At 36.4% G+C, this 21,570-nt stretch overlaps 1 long non-coding RNA gene across 2 annotated transcripts in view; it reads left to right on the plus strand.

Annotated features, from left to right (window-relative positions):
- Positions 1-18,059, plus strand: part of LOC140697438 (uncharacterized) — a 432,985-nt gene extending 414,926 nt beyond the window's left edge. For both annotated transcript variants that reach the window (XR_012074526.1, XR_012074527.1), the window contains one exon: positions 17,117-18,059. This is a non-coding gene — a long non-coding RNA (uncharacterized lncRNA). The remainder of the gene's footprint in view (positions 1-17,116) is intronic.
- The last annotated feature ends 3,511 nt before the right edge of the window (positions 18,060-21,570 follow it).

Here is a 21,570-nt window from a genome sequence, read left to right on the forward strand (position 1 = left end):
ATCCTGTCATTTGAGACAATGACTGAACCTAGAGGGCATTACTTTAAGTGTAAGAAGCCAGACACAGAAAGACAAATACTGCATGATATTACTTAAATGGAAAACCTAAGAAGCAGAGTTGAAATCATAGCAGCAGAGAATGTAATGGTGGTTACCAGAGGCTAGGAGATGGGGAAAAAGGGGGCTATTGATCAAAGGGTATAGACATTTAGTTATAAGATGAAGTTCTGAAGTCCTAATGTGCAGCATGAGGACTACAGTTAATAATAATGTATCTTGAAATTTGCTAACAGAATATATCATGTTTTCACCACACACAAAAATGTAACCATATGAGGTGCTGGATATATTAATTAGTTTGACTGTGGTAACCATTTAACAGTGTAAACATTGATCAAAACACCTCAAATATATACAATTTTTGTCAGTCATACCTCAACAAGTCTGGAAAAAATGAAAAAAAAATACACATTTATTGTAGAGTTAACTTTAACTTATGATTCTCTAACAGTCTAAAATTCAGTCCTAGGTACAAATATTCTGCTTAAAAGATAGAAGTAAACATTTTTAATAGCTCTTAACATTTTTGTTTCAATTCTTAACTTTGATTGCATAATTGGATGCCAGGTAAGAAGTTTAGGGTGTGTGGTCCTCTGGGGGCAATGCGATCCAGAGGTGCATTTTCTCTGTTCTGTTCTCTGTAGCTCTAGGTGCTGGGGTGAAATGTTTAAGCCTCGACGTAAGACAATAAAATGACTCTTCTGTCTGAAGGATTCATTGCCAGGCTATAAAAGCACTTTAAATTTATAGTTGTTCTCTATATCTCATCACAAATGGTTTCACTGCAGAGTTAATCACCTTGACCTATGAAGAAGGTATGACCAGATGAATAAGAATTTGTCATTTAAGCCTTTCACTGTCATTATATGTAGCACTATCCATTTTTTAAAAGAAAAAAATACATTTTATATTCATTAAAAGTAACACTTTTGGATAAAGGGGGATGAAATGAAATGTGTTTTGACTTTTAAAACTTACTTTTTTAACAATGAGACTTCTAAAGTTAGTATCTTACCTACCACAGTTTAGTTTCTACGTGAATCCAAATATCTGGTACCCTTTGATTTATAAAGTTTAAAAAAGATTATAAATCAAGAAAGGGTCAAATCACAAGGGCTGTAGAAGGAAGAACAGATCCAGAATATACTCATGAATACCACCCCCAAAAAAGTTAAAAACAAGTTTGTAATTTATAGCTGCCCTGAGGCAGCAATAACTAATACACTGAAAATTTACCCATTTTATGCATCTATTTTGCTTGTTTTACTACTTTGCTTTTCATAAAAAACACATTTATTTCAGCGACTGTCACTTCTTTTGGCATTTATGTGATCTCTGAGCTATGTGTGAAAATACACATATTTCTACTTTACAATTTTTATTGAAAAATTATTTCTTTGACAAATTTATATCAATGCTTTTTGTTCCACACTAGAATTATTTTCATTGTTTTTCTATCAGTCACTTCAGAAAAATCAGTCTTACAATTTATTTAGTTTAACATCTGCTTTAAAGCTGTTTTTTTTTCAATTGCTGCTTGAATGACATTTTATCATTAACTATAAAGAGGAACAAGGGGAAATTTTCAGAACATGGGTCACACCAAAAATTATTCAATAAAAGTAACACTGTGAATTATACTTAAATGACACCACCCTCATAAATATTCAGTACAATTCACCGCTATAACCTAAGGAGTTTCCCGTATTGTTCCTGGGAGTCAGTGGCATGGTGTGAACAAATGCTTATTCTCAGATATATGGTAGTAATATAAACTTGAGCAGAGTAAACAGAAGCAGGTGGCCTCTCAGTACCTACTTCCCAAAAGAGTAGCCATGAAGAAGGCAAGGTTTGGATTTCATATTTTACTGAATAGAACTTTAGATAATAAGGCAAGGGAATGGTATTGGGTATCTCCTGCTTTCTTCTGCCTAATATTAACTCCAACCTCTTCTAATAAGAGCACCCACATTTTTTTCATTCTTGTATAGTGTATTTCAGACGTGGCTGTCTGTATCCTCCTTTTCGGAGATGATGCCTTGATGTAGCCCCAGTGCTTTAGACTCTTCCTTCCTCTTGAACATAGTAATTGATTCAGTAATTTACAAGTAACCAATCTATTTACTATTCTGACTACCATATCCCTCTCAGTCTTCCCTTGTGGCATATTCCCTGTTGTAGCCTTGACAACTGTGGAGATTAGAAGGAGTGATCTGAAGGCATCTAGCTTTGGGTAAGGTAGAGAATGTACCTAACCCTCCCTAGGCTACTCTGCTTTATGCTTTCTTAGACGCCAAGACTGAAGACATTAAGCTGAGTTCTTGACTGAGGAGCTGGGTAGGCTGGTGCGTTGGCAAGAACACCGAAGCCTCTTGCTAACAAAAACAACCTCCAGAGCAATCTGTGGATGTCGGTAATCACTATTCAATAAGGCCTCTGGGGTGGACCAAATGCCAGCTGACCCAAGTTCTACTAAACTTTGAAGGGAGTGGTATTGACAAGAAACTAGCATATAAAAAAGGGCTGTGATCGTTCATGCCCTGCAGCAATCCCCGCCAACCCTTCCTCCATCCTCAACCCTCACCAGTCAAAGAATTAGTAAGTGGTCACGTCTGGTATCCACAGAGGGTGATCTGATTCCAGAAATTGTGTTTTTAAACCACTTTGCACATTGTGTCATCACCCAGGTTGGGAAGCTCTGATTCACCCACAGTTGGCCACACACAAAGGAACAGACTCCAGAATTCTGGGATGCAGTTGTGGTGTGAATTGGATTGTCTGTCTCTGGAAGTAAGTGTATACATTTTTGGTTAAATGAAGAGACATGGAAAAAGTTTTGAGAAATACGTGCCTGTTAGATCCATGCATTTTTTAAATAAACTTTTTATTTCAGAATAGTTCTGGATTTATAGAAAATTTGTGAAGATTAAACAGAGTTCTGATGTACCCATGGCCAGTTTCCCCTGTTATTAACATCTTATGGTACATTTGTCCCAGTTTAAGGAAACAATATTTGTAATTATTATAAACTAAAGTCAGTCAGTCAGATCTTACTCAGATTTGCTTAGTTTTTACCTGCTTACGTTCCCGTATGATCACATCCAGGATATTCCATTATACTTAGTTGTATCTTCTTAGGCTCTACTTGGCTTTGACAGTTTCCTGGACTTTGCTTGTTTCTGAGGCCCTTACAGTTTTGATGAGTACGGTCAGATATTTTGTAGAAAGTGTTCCAATTGGGGTTTGTGGGTTTTGGGGAGTAAGACCACAGAGGTTAAATATCCATTCTCATCACATCATGGATATATACAATCAACATGATTTATGACAGTGGATGCTGACCTCCATCACCAAGGCTGAAACAGTGTTTGTCAGGTTTCTCTACTGTAAAGTTCCTCTTTTTACCCCTTGTGCCCTTTGGAAGGAATTCACTATTATGAAACACAAAGTTAAGTACTAGAGACTTGTGCTCCACCTCCTTGAAAGTGGATTATCTGCATAAATTATGTAAAATTCTTCTGCAAGGAGATTTGTCTATTCTCTATTTATGTATTTAATCACTGATCTATGTCAGTATAGGCTCAGGTACATTTATTTTATACTTTGATTTATAATCTAATGTCACTTTTTCTTTATCAAATTGTTCCAGCTTTGGCATCTGTAAGCTCTTTAAATTGGCTACTGTGTCCCTTGTCAGACACCCATCATTGTGGGTTTTTTCCAGAGTACTTCTTTAGTTTCCAGCATTACAAGATGTGTCATGCGTATCTTGTACGTTTCGTGGCCCAGCCCAAGAGTCGGCCATTTTTTCAAGGACCTTTAGTTCCTTTTATTCGAGAATGGTATCAGGCTGCATTGGTGGTACAGTGGTGAGCATAGCTGCCTTCCGAGAATGGTATCACAAACAAGGATGTGGCTGCTGGGTATGCTTGTTGCTCCTGGGGTGCTGTTGTTTCTAGGCCCTCTAATCTAACAGGACCCAAGAAATATGTTTGCATATCTTAACTGGTGTGTGTATGTGTGTGTGTATATGTATATATACACACACATGTCTATAAATATTTGTTATCTGTATCTGTCTTAATTGAAACATGATTCCATGCTGGTGTTTCCATTCCTACCTGGATCATTTTAGTCTTCTTCCCTTGCTTTGCTATAACCTTGAATGTCAACAGTGTGAAACTCAGCTCCACCATGAATCATTTGTTTGCTCAATTATTTAATTCCAGTATAAATGTTTAGTGATTTCAGAATTCTCTACTTATATCAACTAGAGTACAATGCTTATGTATTTTCCCTCTTGCCTTAAGTCTTACAGAATCCACACGTTTCCAAAGTTATTTAGGTTAGCACCTTTTCTCCCAGCCTTCTGTATATTGTTTCACGTATCTGTTCCAATAGTTAAGAGTTTTGTATTACAGCCTGCATTCCAAGCTAGGGTACTCAACTTCCTAAATATTTTCATATTTAAGGCTTATTCTTTGTGCTGTAAAGCTTTACTAGTTTTGACAAAAACATACTATAGGTATCCACCATTGAAGTATCACATAAAATAAATTAACCACCCTAAAAAATTTCCTGTGCCTTGTCTGGTTAACCCTCCAGACCTCTCCTAACCCTTAACCTTTGGCAACCACTGATCTGTTTACTGTCTCTGTAATTTTACTAATTACAAATGCTATCTAAATGGAATCACACAGTATGTAACCTTACTTATTTTACTATTCAATAAGTAATTAAGATTCATTTATGGCTTGATAGCTCATGCCTTCCTCTGCTGAACAGTATTACATTTTGTAAATATACTGCACTTCGTTTATCCTTTTACCTCTTAGTTGTTTCCCGGTTTGGGTTATTGAGAATAAAGCTACTGTAAGCATTCACGTGCAGGTCTTTGTGTGGATATAACTCTTGTCCTTATTTGGGTATATACCATCCTTGTATCCCTTGAATAAATCTCACTTGATCAATTGTGTATGATCCTTTTAATGTATTGTTGGATTCAGCTTGCTAATATTTTATTGAAGAGTTTTTGCTTCTATGTTCATCAGGGATATTGGCCTATTTTTCTTCTCCTGTGGCATCCTTGTCTGATTTTGGTATCAGAGTAATTCTGGCTTCATAAAATGAGTTTGGAAACATTCATTTGAGAAGGGTTGGTATTAATTCTTCACATGTTTGGTAGAATTTAGCTTTAGTAAAGCCATCTGGTCCTGGAGTTTTGTTCAGAGCGTTTTTATTACTGATTTAATTCCTTACTGGTAATCACTGTGTTCAGATTTTCTGTTTCTTCCTGATTCAGGCTTAATAGGTTGTATTTTTTCTAAGAATTTATCCATTTCTTCTGGGCTGCTCAATTTGTTGGCATATAATGGTTCACGGTAGTCTTTTATGATCCTTTGCATTCTATGGCATTAGTTGTTACATCTTTTTCATTTCTGATTGAGTCCTGTTTTTTTTTCTTGGTGAGTCTAACTGAAGGTTTGAGACTGCTTGCCTTTTCAAAGAACCAGCTGTTACTTTCCTTTGATCTTTTCTATTGCCGTTTTAGTTCTATTTCATTTGTTTCCACTGCAATTCTTAATTCCTTCCTTCTACTAACTTTGAGCTTCATTTGTTCTTTCTGCAGTTCCTTGAGCTGCAGTTAGGTTGCTTATTGAAGATTTTTTGTGTGTCCTGATGTGGGCATTTATTGCTATGAACTTCCTTCTTTAGAGGGAAGCAGTTTTTCTTCCCTGCTTTTACCACATCCCATAAATATTGGTACGCTATGTTTCCATTTGCATTTGCCACAAGGTATTTTTTATTGAAGTATAACTATACAGTTGGCTTAGAATATTATATTAATTTCAAGTGTATAGAGTCTTACTTTTGATTTTTCTTTTGATTTAATCTTTGATCCATTGTTCAGTAGCGTGTTGTTTAATTTCCACATAATGGTGAATTTTCCTGTTTTCTTTATGTAATTGTATTTTTTACTTGTTTTGTGGCCTAACAGATCATTTGTCTTGGAAGATGTTCATATGCAGTTGAGAATTTGTATTTTATTGCTTTTGGATGGAATGTTCTGTGAATATCTGGTAAATCCATCTGGTATAAGGTGTCATTTAAGGCCGGTGTTTCCTTATTGATTTCCTGTCTGGATGATCTATTCAGTAATACTAGGGGACTGATGTAGTGGGGTATTAATGTCCTTTACTATTATTGTATTGCTATTTATTTCTCTCTTTAGGTCTGTTAATATTTGCTTTCTGTATTTAGGTGTTCCTATGTTGGGTGCATTAATATTTACAAATGTTGTATTTTGTTGGATTGACCCCTGTATCATTGTGTAATGTCCTTCTTTGTCTCATTACAGTCTTTGTTTTAAACTCCTTTATCTAATATAACTTTAGCTATTCTAGCTTTCTTCGGGTTTCCATTTGCATGGAATATCTTTTTCTATCCTTTTTCTTTCATTTTTCTTTCACTGTGTCTCCACATCTAATCTATTGTATGCAGCATATAGATAAGTCATTTTTGTTTTGTTTTTGTTCCTTTTTCTGTTTTATCCATTCAGTTAGTCTGTCTTTTGATTAGAGAATTTAGTCCATTTTTATTTGAAGTAATTATTGATAGGTATGTGCCTGTTACCATTTTGTGTATTGTTTTCCGCCTGTGTGTGTACTTCCTGTCTTGTTCTATTCCTTTGTGATTTGATGTCTCTTCTTAGTGGCATGCTTAGATTACTTTCTCTTTACCTGTTGTGTATTTAAATATAAAGTTTTTGTTTTGTGGTTACCATAAATCTTACATATAACAACTTACATCTGTAACAGTCTATTTTAAGTTAATAACAACTTAAGGTTGGTTCCACTGTGAAAATCAACATACTACTCTCCTCTATTTTATACCTGTGATGTCATATTTTACATCTTTTTATGTTGCATATTCCTTAGCTAATTATTATATAATTGTTAATTTTACCACTTTTATCTTTTACCCTTTAAACTAGCTTTATAAGTAATTAATCCACTATCCACTATCTTTACCTTATTTATTTATCTTATTGCCAGTGAGATTTATTCTTTTAAATGTATTCTTGTTACTAATTAGCACCTTTCTTTTCAGCTTAAAGAAGTAGCCTTAATATTTCTTGTAAGCCAGTTTAGTGGTGACGAATTTATTTAGCTTTTGCTTGTCTGGAAAATTCTTTATCTTTTCTTCACTTTGAATGATAGTTTTGCTGTGTAAGATATTCTCGGTTGGAAGGTTTTCTTTCTTTCAGCATTTTGAATATATAATGCCACTTTCTTCTGACCTGCAAAATTTGTGCGGAAAAATCTGTTAATTGTCTTATGGCCTTCCCTTGCATGTAACAAACTGTTCTCCTCCTATTGCTTTTAATAGTCACTCCACAGAAAGCCTGGGGTACACCACAGTCCACTGTCTGTGCCATGCCCTGTGTGTGGCAGCCTGCCAAGAAACATCTTCTACACTGTGACAGCCCCATGGGATCCAGGGGCACAAGCCCTCCTGGCCCCCAGAGGCAGGTGATCAAGGGGTGTCTCCTGGACAGCAGCCAGAGAAACTGGGAAACAGACATAAAAACCAGGGCACAAGACGCATACAAATCATCCCTCCAAGAAACACGGGCACTCTGGGACTTGGCAGAGCGTGAGCACCAGGCCTTGGTCGTAACAATTAGCTGGCAGGCCTCCGTCACAAATGGACCAAGCTCCTGGGTCTGTTGTCTCTTGCTATACTCTGGGGGTAGTAATTGCTTAAGAACCTTTTCTTCATTGGTTACAGTCCTGTAGGACCTATGAGCATAAGCCCCACTGGCCACGAAAGCCAGAAAATGTACAGGTGTCCCCTGGTTGCAGCTGTTTAAATCGGAGCATGAGACACATATAAAAGCTCCCTTTCAGGAGATACTGGTGCTCTGGAGCACAGCAAAGGGAGAGCACAAAGATGGTTTCTGTCCCCAAAGTATTCCAGGAGGTTCCTCGATGTGTCTATTAAATTAAATACCTGCCCCTAAGGCTGATGATTTAATACAAGCAGGTCCACTTTAAGTGTGGGCACACTGGGCTGCCTGTGCACTGGGGCCTGGGCAGGGGAGGCTGAGCATGCAAGCCCTTTAACAGCAATTTCTCAGACTGTTTCAGTACTGTGGGTCTCAGAACATGAGCTCTGTTGGTTTTCAAACTTTTAGTTTTTGAGACCTCGTATGTCAGTTGTAGGTCTTAAAAGCTGTGATGCCTAGTATGGGATTCAAATGTTCCACTCCTCAGAGAAAAGTTCCAAAATTCTGAGTCCACTCCCAGTTAGGGGTTGCTGCGCTTAGCTGGTGGAGTTTATTGCAAGCTTATGTCCCAGCCTCTTTAGCCTGCTTCAATGTGGTTTTCTTCTTGTTTGCCCAGTGGGTAATGTCACTCAGCCATTCTTGAGGTTTCTTTAAGAGGAAACTGTTCCATACGTAGCTGTAGACACAGCGTGTCCAAGGGCGAAAGTGAGTTGAGAATATTCTTACGTTGCCATCTTAAACGGGAACCCACATAAACTTTGATAGTTTGTTGATAGTGATAAAATAGCTTGCTGGAATTTTGACTGGCATTGAACTGAAAAATCTATAGATCAACTTAAGAAAAACTGACATTGAGAGTCCCAATATCTCTTATTTAGATGTATAATCTTTGTTATCAGTGTTTTGCATCTTCCACAAATAGATAGTATACATCTAACAAAGTATGTACAAATAAGCACTTTATTTTATTGGTGCTATTGCAGACAGTATTGGTTTTTAAATGTCAAATTCCAATTTGTTCATTGCTGGTATGTAGGAAATCAATTGATTTTTGCATATTCATCTTCTATTTTATGATCTTGCTATAGTCTAATATTAGTTCCATCAATACTTTTGTCAGATCTCTGGGGTTTTCTACCTAGACAATTATGTTATCTACAAATAAAGATAGTGTTCTTTCTTTCTTTCCAATCTGTATAATTTTCTTCTCCTTATCTTAATGCACTAGCCCAGACTTCTAGTACAGTGTTGAATATGATTAATGAAAGAGGCTATCCTTGCCGTGTTCCCAGTCTTAGAGGAAAAGCATCGAATTTCTCACCATTATGTATCATGTTATCTGTACGTATTTTGTAATGTTTTTTATCAGGTTGAAGTAGTTGCCCTCAATTCCACATTTTGTGATTTTTTTTTAAATGGATGAATGGATATTAGAGTTTGTCAAATAGATACTTTTACTGCATTTACTGATATAATTATGTGATTGTTTCTTCTTTAGTCTGTTGATGTGGAGAATTACATTGATTTTCAAATATTCAATCACACTTGCACTCTTGAAATAAATCCCATTTGGTCATGGTGTATAATTTTTACACATTGTTGGATTTGATAATACTTTGTTGAAAAATTTCACAACCATGTTCATGGAAGATACTAGTTTGTAATTTTCCTTTCTCAGAATGTCTTTATCTTGTTTTGCTAGTAGAGTAAGTTTAGACATGTTAAATAAGTTTTGTTTGTTTGTTTTTATGTGTTAAATAAGTTTTGAAGTGTTCTTTCTGCTTCTAAGTTCTGAAACAGATTGTGGAAAATTAGCATTATGTATTTTTTAGGAGCTTGGTAGAATCCATCAATGGACTTATCTAGGCCTGGCGCTTTGTTTTTTTGGAAGTTTATTAATTGATTTAATTTCTCTTATATACAGGGCTGTTCAGTTTACTTCCTGTGGGTGAGTTTAGGTAATTTGTCTTTCAGGGAATGTCATATAATTTAGAGGCCTAAAACAATATAAACTTGTTATCTTACAGTTGTAATGGTCAGAAATCCAGAGATGGTCTCTCTGGTTGCCAGTCTTGGTATTGGGAGGGCTCATTCCTTTCCAGATGCTTTAGGCTAAACTTTGTTTTCTTATGTTTTCAAGCTTTTAACAGCTGCCTGCATGCCTTGAATTATAGGTTCCTTTCATTTTCAAAGCCAGTAATGGCTGCTCAGATCTTTCTTACATGTGTCACTCTGACATTAAGGCTTCTGTCTCTCTCTTACACATTTAAAGAACCTTGTGGTTACGTTGGGCCCACATGGATAAACGAGGCTCACTTCCTTATCACAGAGTCAGGTGGGTTAGCAATGTTAATTCTATCTGCAATCGTTATTCATTTTTCCCATTTAACAACACAGTCACAGGTCCTGGATGTGGATCTTTGGCAGGGGGCGTTATTCTGTTACCACGTGATAGACCCCAAAGATTAATGTCCCTACCCCATATAAAATGCATTCACCCCACCCAAATATTCCCCCAAATCTCAACACACTGAAGCGTCAACTCTAATCTGAAATCTCATCTAAATTGTAGAACCTCAAAAATCCCAAATCTCATTATCCAAGTAATATAAACCAGGTAGGGGTGAGGCTTTAGGTAGAATTCACCCCAATGCACAATTTCTCTCCACTTGTGAAACTTTGAAACTCAAGACTCAAGTTATCTGTTCAAAAATATAATGAGGCATAAGATAGTAGGTATAGATATTCCCCTTCAAAAACCGAAAAAGTGAAAGCAAAACAAAGTCACTGGCCCCAAGCAATTTTTACATGTGGATGGCCAAACTCCTTGTATTTTCAGGGCCCGGGATAATCATCTCTTGGGAAGCATAACTCTGCCCATGGGCTCTTGACTCCACCTTCTGAGCCATTCATTCTTTTTAATGAAATGTAGATCGTGTCTGCAGTTGAATAGTGTTACCAGCCTATTCTCCTGCTTGTGGAATACTGAAGGTTCAACAACCAGCTTTTGTTTCTCCCTCTGTCTCTTTCAAGCGAAACGGATAGTTTCTACTCTTAAACATTTTGAAGCACCCTGTAGATCTCTCATGTATCGCAAAGTGATTTACCGCATTAATCTTGAGATGTGTGCACAGATCCTTCTTGGAATAATTTTCTCTATTTTTGTTTTTTTTGCTGACATAGCAGAGGAAATGAATGAGTCAACCTCTAACTTCTTTAAAGAGACTTGTGCAGTGAATAGTGTGAATGTTTGATCTTTTGGAGGTATTAGCAAAAGGTTATAAAGCCACAACCTCAGCTTTTTCTCTATAGGATACTGTGGCAGTAAATGTCTTAATTTTAGTATCTTTTGCCATGGGAGTAAGGTGAGGATTTTTAGTCATCATGCCCTGCTTCCTTTATGTTTAACAATTTCCTCCTAAATTTCTGTCTTTCCTTCTGCATGCTAGTAAAATATATGTGGAGACTGGGATAAGAGATTTATCACCAACTTCATTGGGAACGGTTCACTGAGATGATAATCTTATATACCCAGCTCTGAAACCAACACATGAAGCGGGAGGGTATTCTTGACAGAAAGGCTTGAGAAGAGTTGGGAAAGCAGTACTAGAGATTTACTGAGGAAATGTCATCTCAAGATGTAGTGAAAAAGGAGGAGAAAAAAATTCCATAAAGAGAGTGAAGAAGAAACCCAAGAACATACAAGACAGAAGGGGGTAAAATCTAAAAAATCTAATAAGAATAGTAAAAAGGTTTACATTTCTAAAAAAATAAAATTTGAGCAGCAACTTTAAAAATCAGCTGGATATGAATCACTCAGGAAATTTTGTTAAAATGTAGAATATAATTTCGGAGAAGGGACCCAACATTTTGAATTTCTAACAAGTTCCCTGGTAATGTCAGTGCTGCTGGTTTTTGGACCAAACTTCGAGTGCCGAGGGTATAGATGAGATAGAAATAGAAACCAGAAGAATGGTCGGGTGAGGCAAAGAAGAAAACACAGTTCATTTCGGGTCCTTGCTCTATACCCATTCTGCTCTATTTTGGTTAGTTCTTAGATGGCACAACATTCCTGCTTTATGAGTTTTTAATGACTGTCATGCATTTAATCCTCTTGGTGTATCTGGATTTCAGAGAAAGGATTGCTTGTTCAAGGGGAATAAATCTTAAATAGAGATCATATTTGGGTGAGGCTAAGTTTCCTGATCCTCATAAATAATTTCATGGACCACTATTATTCTAGGAATGAGAGAGGTAACACTTAGGCCCCTGGTGTTCTTCTCAAAGAATTTAAAAAATCATTCCTGTTACTTTTCTTTAACAGTAGTACCAAAGAAGTTCAGATTTTGTTGACTCTCATTCTGAACACATATTATCTTTAGATTCAACTAAATCTAGGTTTTAAAAGCAAGCTATGGCAATTTCTTTTTGAAAAATTTATATATTGTTACATTTCATTCCAAGTCTCCTCCAGAATCTATTTTGGGGATGTGAATGAGGTTTGCCATCACCCACAACTTCTGATGATATTAGTGATTTCCATGCTGAACTTTTTATATTTTTCACTTTTTGTTTTGCATTTCTGCCATATCTCCATAGTGAGAGGAACAGATGATTTCTAGCTATAGTGTGGTTATTTCTCCTGGACTATCTGGGTGTGCTCAGTCACAGCTCTGTTTCAGATGTCTTCGAACCAAGTAATGATTGTTGCTTTTTTCTTCTACTCTGTGGATATCTTAGTCACTGGCCTGCAACAAAGCTGGAATGAAGTATCAGAGGTGTATTTCAACTTGCAAAACCATCGTGAAGGTTGGCCTTGCATTTATGAGGTGGTTTGTGGTTTTTGTTTTCCTAAAGAGTTCTAGCTTCTCATCCTCTGCCTCGGTGGCTTTACTTGCCTGATGGGAATCTGCTGATTCTTTGTGTGTGACTTCACCCAACCTTTTAAGAAAGCACTTCTCAATATATTCAACTTTGGCATTTCCAGGCAAAATTTATCATATGTTTTTGCATAGAGAATATATGAGCCTGCTTCCAAGCCTCCTAGCAGGGACTTTGTTTCTTAAGTGGTAAGGAGAGAAAACGAAGCTAAAATTCTTATACAGGGCTACTTGGGTGTCGATAATAAGCAGCCAGGCATCCTGGTTTACTTGTAAGCATATCGTGGGTATATAGCACCTACCTGAAATTTGAAGAAGTTAGAAATTGCTTTTAAAATCACCCACCAATATAATCCCCACTGATATTGCTAAATCATTATGCACTGTTATCATAAACAATTCATATAATTCTTTCAGTGATTTTTTTCAAAGTTTACATCTTTTCTCATTAATTTTCTCAAATTCATGAAATATAACTGAAAGTCATCACTAGATCTTATTTACTGGACAGTTAGTTACCTTCAAGACATACATAATACACCAAAAAAATCCTAGAACCCTGGACTACCTTTATACAAAATCTTAGTAAATTTAAATTAAATTTGCCAACTTATGCTACCAAGTTCCAGTCCAAACTAAAGCAACTTAGCTAATATTTTTATTCTTGCCACAATGGTTGAGTTTTCTGACTGGCAGAGTGTTTTTGTTTTTCATTTTTGTTCTTTTCCTGTTTGCATAATTGCTACTTGTTCTATTTTGCAATTTCTTTTCTTTCATCCATACACAGTTGAGAGTAATTGCTGCAAAAAGGGGTATTTTCTATTTTTTTTCTAACAAACAGTCCCCTTTTCAATTATTCAGATTTCCTAGAAGGAGAACATGAGGTAAGACACACATACTAGTTTTATTGAATGAGGTGGGTGCAGCAATGCAGCAATAAAAGTGAGGATAAAAGGGGAGCACAGCAGAGGAGGGGAGCGCGGTGCTCTGCAGAGCTGACAGGTTTCCTGGAAAATACAGCTGGTTACAGGGTGCTGTGTCTGCTCAGGGAGAAGAGGAGGAATGAGTTCATCTGATTTCTTCTTGTTTCCTATCCATTACTGGTGACAATTAATTTGAAAGGGTGGTAACATTTTCATGTAATCTGGTCCTTCCAAGCAGCTATTGGGGAAGCCAGATTCAACACCCAGCAACCCGGCTGCTAGCAACCAAGTAAGAGCTTGCGGCTTTCTGTCTGTCTGTCTGTAGCTTGGGTATGAAGAGGGTTCTGCAAGGCTCATCATCAGAGGCAGGAGGAAAGCTCCCTTGTGGGAAGCTAGCCGTGTACAATCTTAGCAGAGAGGCATGTCTTCCATTTTTATTATGGTTTTTATCCACTAAAAAAAAATTCTCCTGAAGGTTAGTTTTATATTCTGGAATAGTTCAAAGCATTCCATCGTGAAGCTACTTCTCACCCCTTTCTAGGGACCCCTCACATTCAGATTGTCTTGTCTAATCATTTTATTTATTTATCTGGATTTTTCAGTGCACCTTTCTTCCCCCATATATTCACAACTACCTTTTCACATTGCAGCCTCCAAGCAAGGAGTTCCTAGATAGGATCAAACAGTGTCTTAGTTTTGGCCGCTATCACAGAACACCATAGGCTTGGGGTTCTTATGAACAGAAATTACTTCTTAAGTTCTGGAGGATGGAATTCAGGCCATACTGTCAGCATGGTCAGGCTCTGGTGAGGCCGCTCCTCATCGTTCCAGACTGTCGCTGCCTCCTCATGTTCCTGTGTGGCAGAAGGGATCTAATGGGCTCTCTGGCCACTCAGAAGGTCATCTAGAAAAACTATCACATTAGGAGTGGATTTCACCATATGAATTCAGAGAGACACATTAAATCCGTAACAAGGAGACATTCAGTTTGAGCTAACTGATCTTTTCCTTTCAACCCCTGTATCTGAACATCTAAAAATTGAAACAGTACTTAACTATATTTTTCTAGAGTGCTTAAATATATAAGTGCTTATGATTTGCAAGTCTGATTAACTAGAAATACACATTTGAAAATTGTAATCACTTTTGCCTTCATTGAAGAACTATAAGGAATGCATTATTATTATAGAAAACTGGAATAATAGGGAAATATCCCATTATTCTATTTTCTATGTTTCTACTACCTTTAAGCAAGTCTTAAGCCTTGTTTCATGGAGAATGGCATTTATTTCTAGTTTTACCTGTAGCAGATAGGAATCTATTGATATACTAAGCACTGGTTCTTTTGGAAATTCAGACCATAAAATGTACAAATCAAATGATCTTATCTTTTTAAGATGTCTTTTATTCTAGGCCGTTGGTTAGCTTGTGCTTTAACTTTGGCTCGCGCGTCACACGCACACGTTTTGCTGCTTTGGTGTGTTTGGGAGGCACAGCCATCATAGGCGTGCTCAGTTGTCCCTTTCGTAGGATGCCACTAGACCTCTTCCTTGTACTGAACAAATCCTCTTATGTCTTTGAAGAAAGAAGGCGGTTCTCTCTGCCTGTTGACTGAGTTCAATTTAAAATCTTGTAGGGAGAATTTCACACCATGCAAGCAGGAACAGTTTTATGGCCTCTATTTTCAGAATCTCTTTTCAAATTACCATCATATGCCCAAGAGGCATATGAGGAAAGACAATCTTTGGAGGTTAAAACAGAGCTTTTACCTTTTAAATCCCAAATTCAAGTAAAGGAATTGCTTGGCTTATAAGCGTTTATTTTTCAATTTGAAATTCCATTCGTCAAGAAATACTACATTCTTGTGGAAGCAGAGAAAGAAATGCTTGTCTAAAGCAACTCTTTTCTAGAAACATTAGTCGCATCCAGAGTGCAAATCCTCTAACAATTCACCACCCGTGTAAGTACATGATGAATTTATTTCCACTTTTTAAAAGATAGTGTTATTGCATTGATATGCATTTAGATTTATTTATTTTCAAATGCACTACAACTCATTTTAAGTACTCATCATGCTTAAGGGAAAGCTTTATTTAGTTTCCATGTTTCATAATCCCCCTTGACATTTTCACTCACATTCTTGGGGGAGAAATTGAAGCATCTGGATTGACATGATTGAGGATTATTGTAATCCCTATGAGGAAGTGATGCAGCATTCTGTTTTACACAGCATAACTTAGTTTTAGTTATGTGTTTCTTACTGTGAAATTAAAATTGGTTACTTCTAATATTTACCATGAGAGGTGGGCCTGGAATTTAAAGTTGGATAAATCTTTGTAGAACTCAAAATTGTTACAGAAAATTCATGAATGAAATAGACATCATGGTAGATAATTACCTTTGGATATTTAGAAATTGATGCATTGGTTAATAAATTAACTGATTTTATGCATACTCTGTTCTCTGAGCAGAATTTCTTTGAGGATTCTGAAAAATGTTTATGCATGCACATTTAAGGATGAATTTAGGCAAGGGGAAATCAGGTACCAACATGTCCAGCTATGAGAGCAGTTGCTAAGTAGATGGTCATTTGTTGGTACAGTGTGTAGTACTTGCCAGGGTTGTAAGACTGGCATGAGGATTCGAGTCTCCAGAGTCCTGGCCAGTTCTCTGTAATTACTGCTAAGACCTCAATAACTCATTTAAAAACATTTTTTCACATATATATTTTTAAAGTGAAGTACAGTCAGTTTACAATGTTGTGTTAGTTTCTGGTGCACAGCATAGTGATTCAGTTATGCATGCATACATACATTCCTTTCCATATTCTTTTTCATTAGAGGCTATTACAAGATATTGAATATAGTTCCCTGTTCTGTACAGTAGGACCTTGCTGCTGATCTATTTTATATATCGTAATTAGTATCTGCAAATCTCGAACTCCCAAGGAGGGAGTAGAGGAATAACTCTCAAACAATTTGTCTTTCATGTTCAGGATAGATGAAATAGAATTATTTCCAGATTAAGTATATGCCTTTACTTTTCAGAAAAATGAAAACAAGTGTATTACAAATGTAAGAAGAAAAGCCATAGATACTTTCACATTTTTGCGGAAGTAAATAAAGTTTTTGGCTTTTTGAAGGAAAAGGAAAATTAAAAACACAATTATAAATATAGTATTTTTCTATCAGACATGAAAAAATATTTTAAAATGCTAAGCATTTACCTAGAGTTAAGTCACTAACAATTTCAAATCTCTAGGAAATAGTTTAAGTTTTGAAACAAGATGAGAATTATATGTCCAGGAAACTAAAGTGGTCATCAGAGAGCTTGTTTAATAAAACCAGCATAAGATAACTGATTCACATCAATGAACAAAAGCCAGAAACTTTACTGGAGGAGGCCAAGTAGCTACATTCACACATCAATATTTTAAACTAAACAGACTGGTTTCTGTTCCCCAGATCACTGCCAATTGGGAACCACCATCAAGACGACGCTGGCACCTCTCGAGGCAAGTGTAATAATACAAGGAGAGGGAGACACCCTATCAAGACAGGAGGAAAATGTTGTTTCCGGTAACCTGAGAGCACGGAGTCCGGGGAAAGCAACCAAATTAGTCCCAGGCATCACTGAACTGTGTCACAGTAAGAGGCAAGTGCATAATAGTAAAAACTTTTTCAACACATGATTCTGACAGTACCCACCAATGTTTCCAGTATTAAGTAATGAAAGTTACTTTGTTCTATTATTAGTTGTTAATGAAATACTGGCTATTATATGTTCAAGAAACATATGGCTAATACATTTATAAATGAAAGGAGTTTGAGTGTATTGGACAGATTCATAGAGGAGGAGCAGCTGCAGATGCTTTTAACAATTACTTAATCTGCAGTAAATTCAGTTTCTTACAAGATGTAACTGACTTTCTAGTATAATCAATTCCCTAATCCTATGCATAGACCTGATATTGGAACCACGCCGTCCAATACTGGGGTGCATGGACTGGTGGAACTAGAGAGGTAGGCACATTTTATTTTAAAAGTAAAATTTAAAATGTTAAAATATTTTCTATTTAATATATGGATCAACAATGGTGTCATTTCTTAATCCATAGATCAGAAAATCCTATGCCTAATCTATAGCTCCTGAACTGCTGTAAGGAAAGACCGGGTCTCTCATTATTCAGAAGGGCAGCTTTACCTGCAAAGCAGTGCTGTTTGTTGTCCAGTTACACGAACTTATTTACGGCTTTACGGCTTTTATTTACGAACTTATTTAAGGACTAAATTCAACCTCGCATCACAAATCTCCAAAGGCTAAGCATCAGGAATATAAATAGGAACTTTACTGTCTATTTCAGTTGAGACATGTGAAATTTAATCCACACAAACTGTGTTCTTTAGAATGTTTTCACTAAACTTAAGGATAAATAGTGATAAATGTTGAGATATGATTTTGAAGTTTCTTCTTAGGAGCAGAAGGTAAACATCAAACACCGTTAGATCTGTTTTTCCACCCGAGTAAAAGTTCAAGAAAACATATCAAATACTACAGTACCTCACGAGTTGTATACTTTGGTCTGTATCTAGTGCTGGACAATGGAAATTCCTGAAATGGATTTTAAAACAAGGTACTCAGTTTGGAAGTTTTAGTATACACTGTCTTAAAAACTGATTTTCAAAACCAGTCTCAGATTGTTCGACACAGACAGTTTTAGTAATGAAACTTAGCATTGCTGATACTTGAGCATCCTATGAAAAAATTGTTAACAAATGTTTTCTTTCATAACAAAAATATTTTAAAGTAAAAAAGCTTGCACATACCATCATCAATGTTGGAGCTCTTCTGAGATTTTAAAAAATTCTAGTGTAAGTTTGCAGCTTTAACTATACACCTGAAAGGCTCTCCTTACATCACTCAGAGAAGCACTTTGGAAACAAAGATGTGGAAACCGAAAGTGAACAGAGTACTATGAGGTAACATCAGTATGGTTACTTTTATAAAAATAAGACCTTCAATAGCAAAATCTTAAAATACTATGTAATGACATGGCTAACGGTTTTGAACCTTGAGTTATCTTAAAAACATGCCCTGAATATTAGGGTGAAGAACATCAAAAGCACTGGCAGAGCCAGAGAGCAGCTGAACATTTTCCCTTCGCCAGGCCAGCTGCTCTACCTGAGCTGACACTCTCTGTGATGTGCTCTCTAGTAGATAGCTCTAAATTTAAAAGCAAAACAGTTTGTCCATTCAAAATATAGCTGTCTTTTTAAATAGTATATTTTCTCTTCAAAAGTTCTATGTGGTTCAAAATGCAAAGGTAAAAAGTACTGTAGAGTCAATAGTCTACTTCCTCCAGCCAGTTTCTCATGGAATCTTCCAGACTGTCTTAATGACTACATAAGAAAGAATATGTATTTTTATCTCCCCCTCTTTTCACATAAAATGGAGCATATTATACTTACTACTCAAAGCCTTAATTTATTTTATATGGAAGTATTTCCATAAATACCCACAGTAGATCATCAGTCTTTTTTTTTTTTTAATACAGATTTGCCACAGTTTACAATTCCACACTGGTGAATATGTGGTAGGAAGGCTTTTCCACCAACGGAGGCGGCGGCGGCAGCAGCTAGTGTTTCTGTCGGTCTGTCTCTCTAACAGTGGAGGACAACGAGGAGGTTAGTGTCTCCCTGTATTTATTTGTAATGGAGGAGGACTAGGAGTCTAGCGTCTTTATCTGTGTCTCTTTCTTTCTAATGGAGGAGGCGGCTAGTATGTCTTTGTTTCTCTCTGTATCGAATGAAGAAGGAGGCTTCTGTCTCTGTGACTTTCTCTTTAATGGAGGAGGGGGATAGTGTGTTCCATTAGATAGACAGCTAGCTAGACACACAGATAAACAAACACTGGCCTCATCCTTCTCCTCCATTAGATACACAAACACACTAGCCTCCTCGATTAGATAGATAAATAGACACAGTAGCTTACTCCTATTCCTCCACTAGACAGACACATAGATAGATACAGATGGATTGATAGATAGACACACTAGCCTTCTCCTCCTCCACCATTAGACAGACAGATTTATAGACAGATAAAGAGCTAGATAGACACACTAGCCTCTGCCTTCTCCTCTTGAGATACAGATATAGACAGATAGCTCCTCTTCCTCCATTTTAGATACATAGATAGATACACACACAGAGATGGACACACCCACTAGGATCCGCCTCCTCCTGTTTAGATAGAGATACCCCCACAGATAGATTCATAGACAGACAGAGGTGGGGGTGGAGTAAAATTGAAGAAGGGTATTGGACAGTGCTTGGAGAGGCTGGTTGCTCACCCCACTCTTCCTTTACTGGTTTGAGGATCTCTTCCTAGCTGGTAAATTTCTTAAGTGAGCTCCAGTGGTTTTCCAGAACCATTTTTGTTCGTGAATAGCTATCTAGTGGACCCATCTAGGGGAATGGGAAGCTGGGTTTCTGTATGCCACCATTTTTCCTGCAACCAACTTAAATAGTGTAATATTACCCTGTAGCAAAATGAAAAACCTATTCATTGCTGGTTTCATGCAAATTTTGCATATTTGTTACATTTATAACTTACAAAATTATCTTTCTATGAGATAACCCACATAATTTTCCAATAGTTAATTTACAGTGAAAATAATTTCTGTAGATAAAAAATAGAATCACCTGATACAGGATATCATACAGGTTTTAGGCCTAGTTTTCTAGTAGGTTATAAAATTTTCTTTGTACAGTTAATCCATGATATAAGTATAATTCAATCATGAAGAACCAAACACCTGTGTTTCCGTATGTTCTCATTTATTTCACTAAGTTAGAACCTCATGGATAAATTTCTGTATAATTAGATGAGCATTAAACCTTCCCAGAAAGAAAGGCTTTCCTTAGATATACTGCTGTCCTGGAGCATGTAAGTTTGGAGAGAAACAAGGATCGATGGACGTCTGAATACTCACATGTGTAACAACAAAGACATGAATAAACTTGAAACAACCAATCATTACAGAGATATTAAGAAGATAATGGATGTGACAAAATGAGATCCACCAATATATTTTGCTAAAATAAAGTCCCAGTTATAAGATGCGTAAGTACTAGGGATGTAACAGCCAACATGATAAATACAATTAGTCACTGCTGTGTGTTACATATGATAGTTGTTGAGAGTAAATCCTAAGAATTCTCATCACAAGGAGAAAGTTTTTCTATTTCTTTAACTTTGTATCTGATGATGATGTTTACTAAACTTTATGTAGTCATCATCTCATGATGTGTGTGAGTTAAATCCTAATGCTGTACACCTTAAACTTACACAGTGCTGTATCCCAATGATGTCTTAATTAAACTCGAAGAAAATGGAAAAACATGGGCAGCTCTCCAGATACAACACGTTGTTTAAGGAAACCTGCCTTTTAAAAAAAAATTGAAGCAACACAGGCATGCATAGTGTCATTTTTTTTAAAACCAAAACTCAAGAGTAAATTTTTTATATTCATGATAATGCACTAAGTTTTCAGTGAGTTTATCTGATGTTGATACAATCTGAATATCAACACAATTCTCTTGTGAGAAATCAAATAGAATTTTCAATTAAAGCATTTCCCAATGTTGACAAACTTAAGAAAATCCTTCTGTTAGCTTATAAAATAGATTCTAACAATTCTATTGCTGCACTAAGAAAATAAAGTATTTGGAGATACAGAACCTAATAGGATTAAGAATGTAATAATACAATTGTGTATTAACAGATCATCCTAAGAATATTACTTGAAGAGTAGCTTTAATTCCCACAGATTAACAAAATAGAGATGTCAATTACTCAAGTGAAGAGCTTGATAAAAAGTAACAAAAGTCACAGTAGAAAGAAAACAGTGGAGGAGGAA

This window comes from Vicugna pacos, chromosome 7, assembly GCF_048564905.1.
Source record: "Vicugna pacos chromosome 7, VicPac4, whole genome shotgun sequence".
Classification (NCBI taxonomy): domain Eukaryota; kingdom Metazoa; phylum Chordata; class Mammalia; order Artiodactyla; family Camelidae; genus Vicugna; species Vicugna pacos.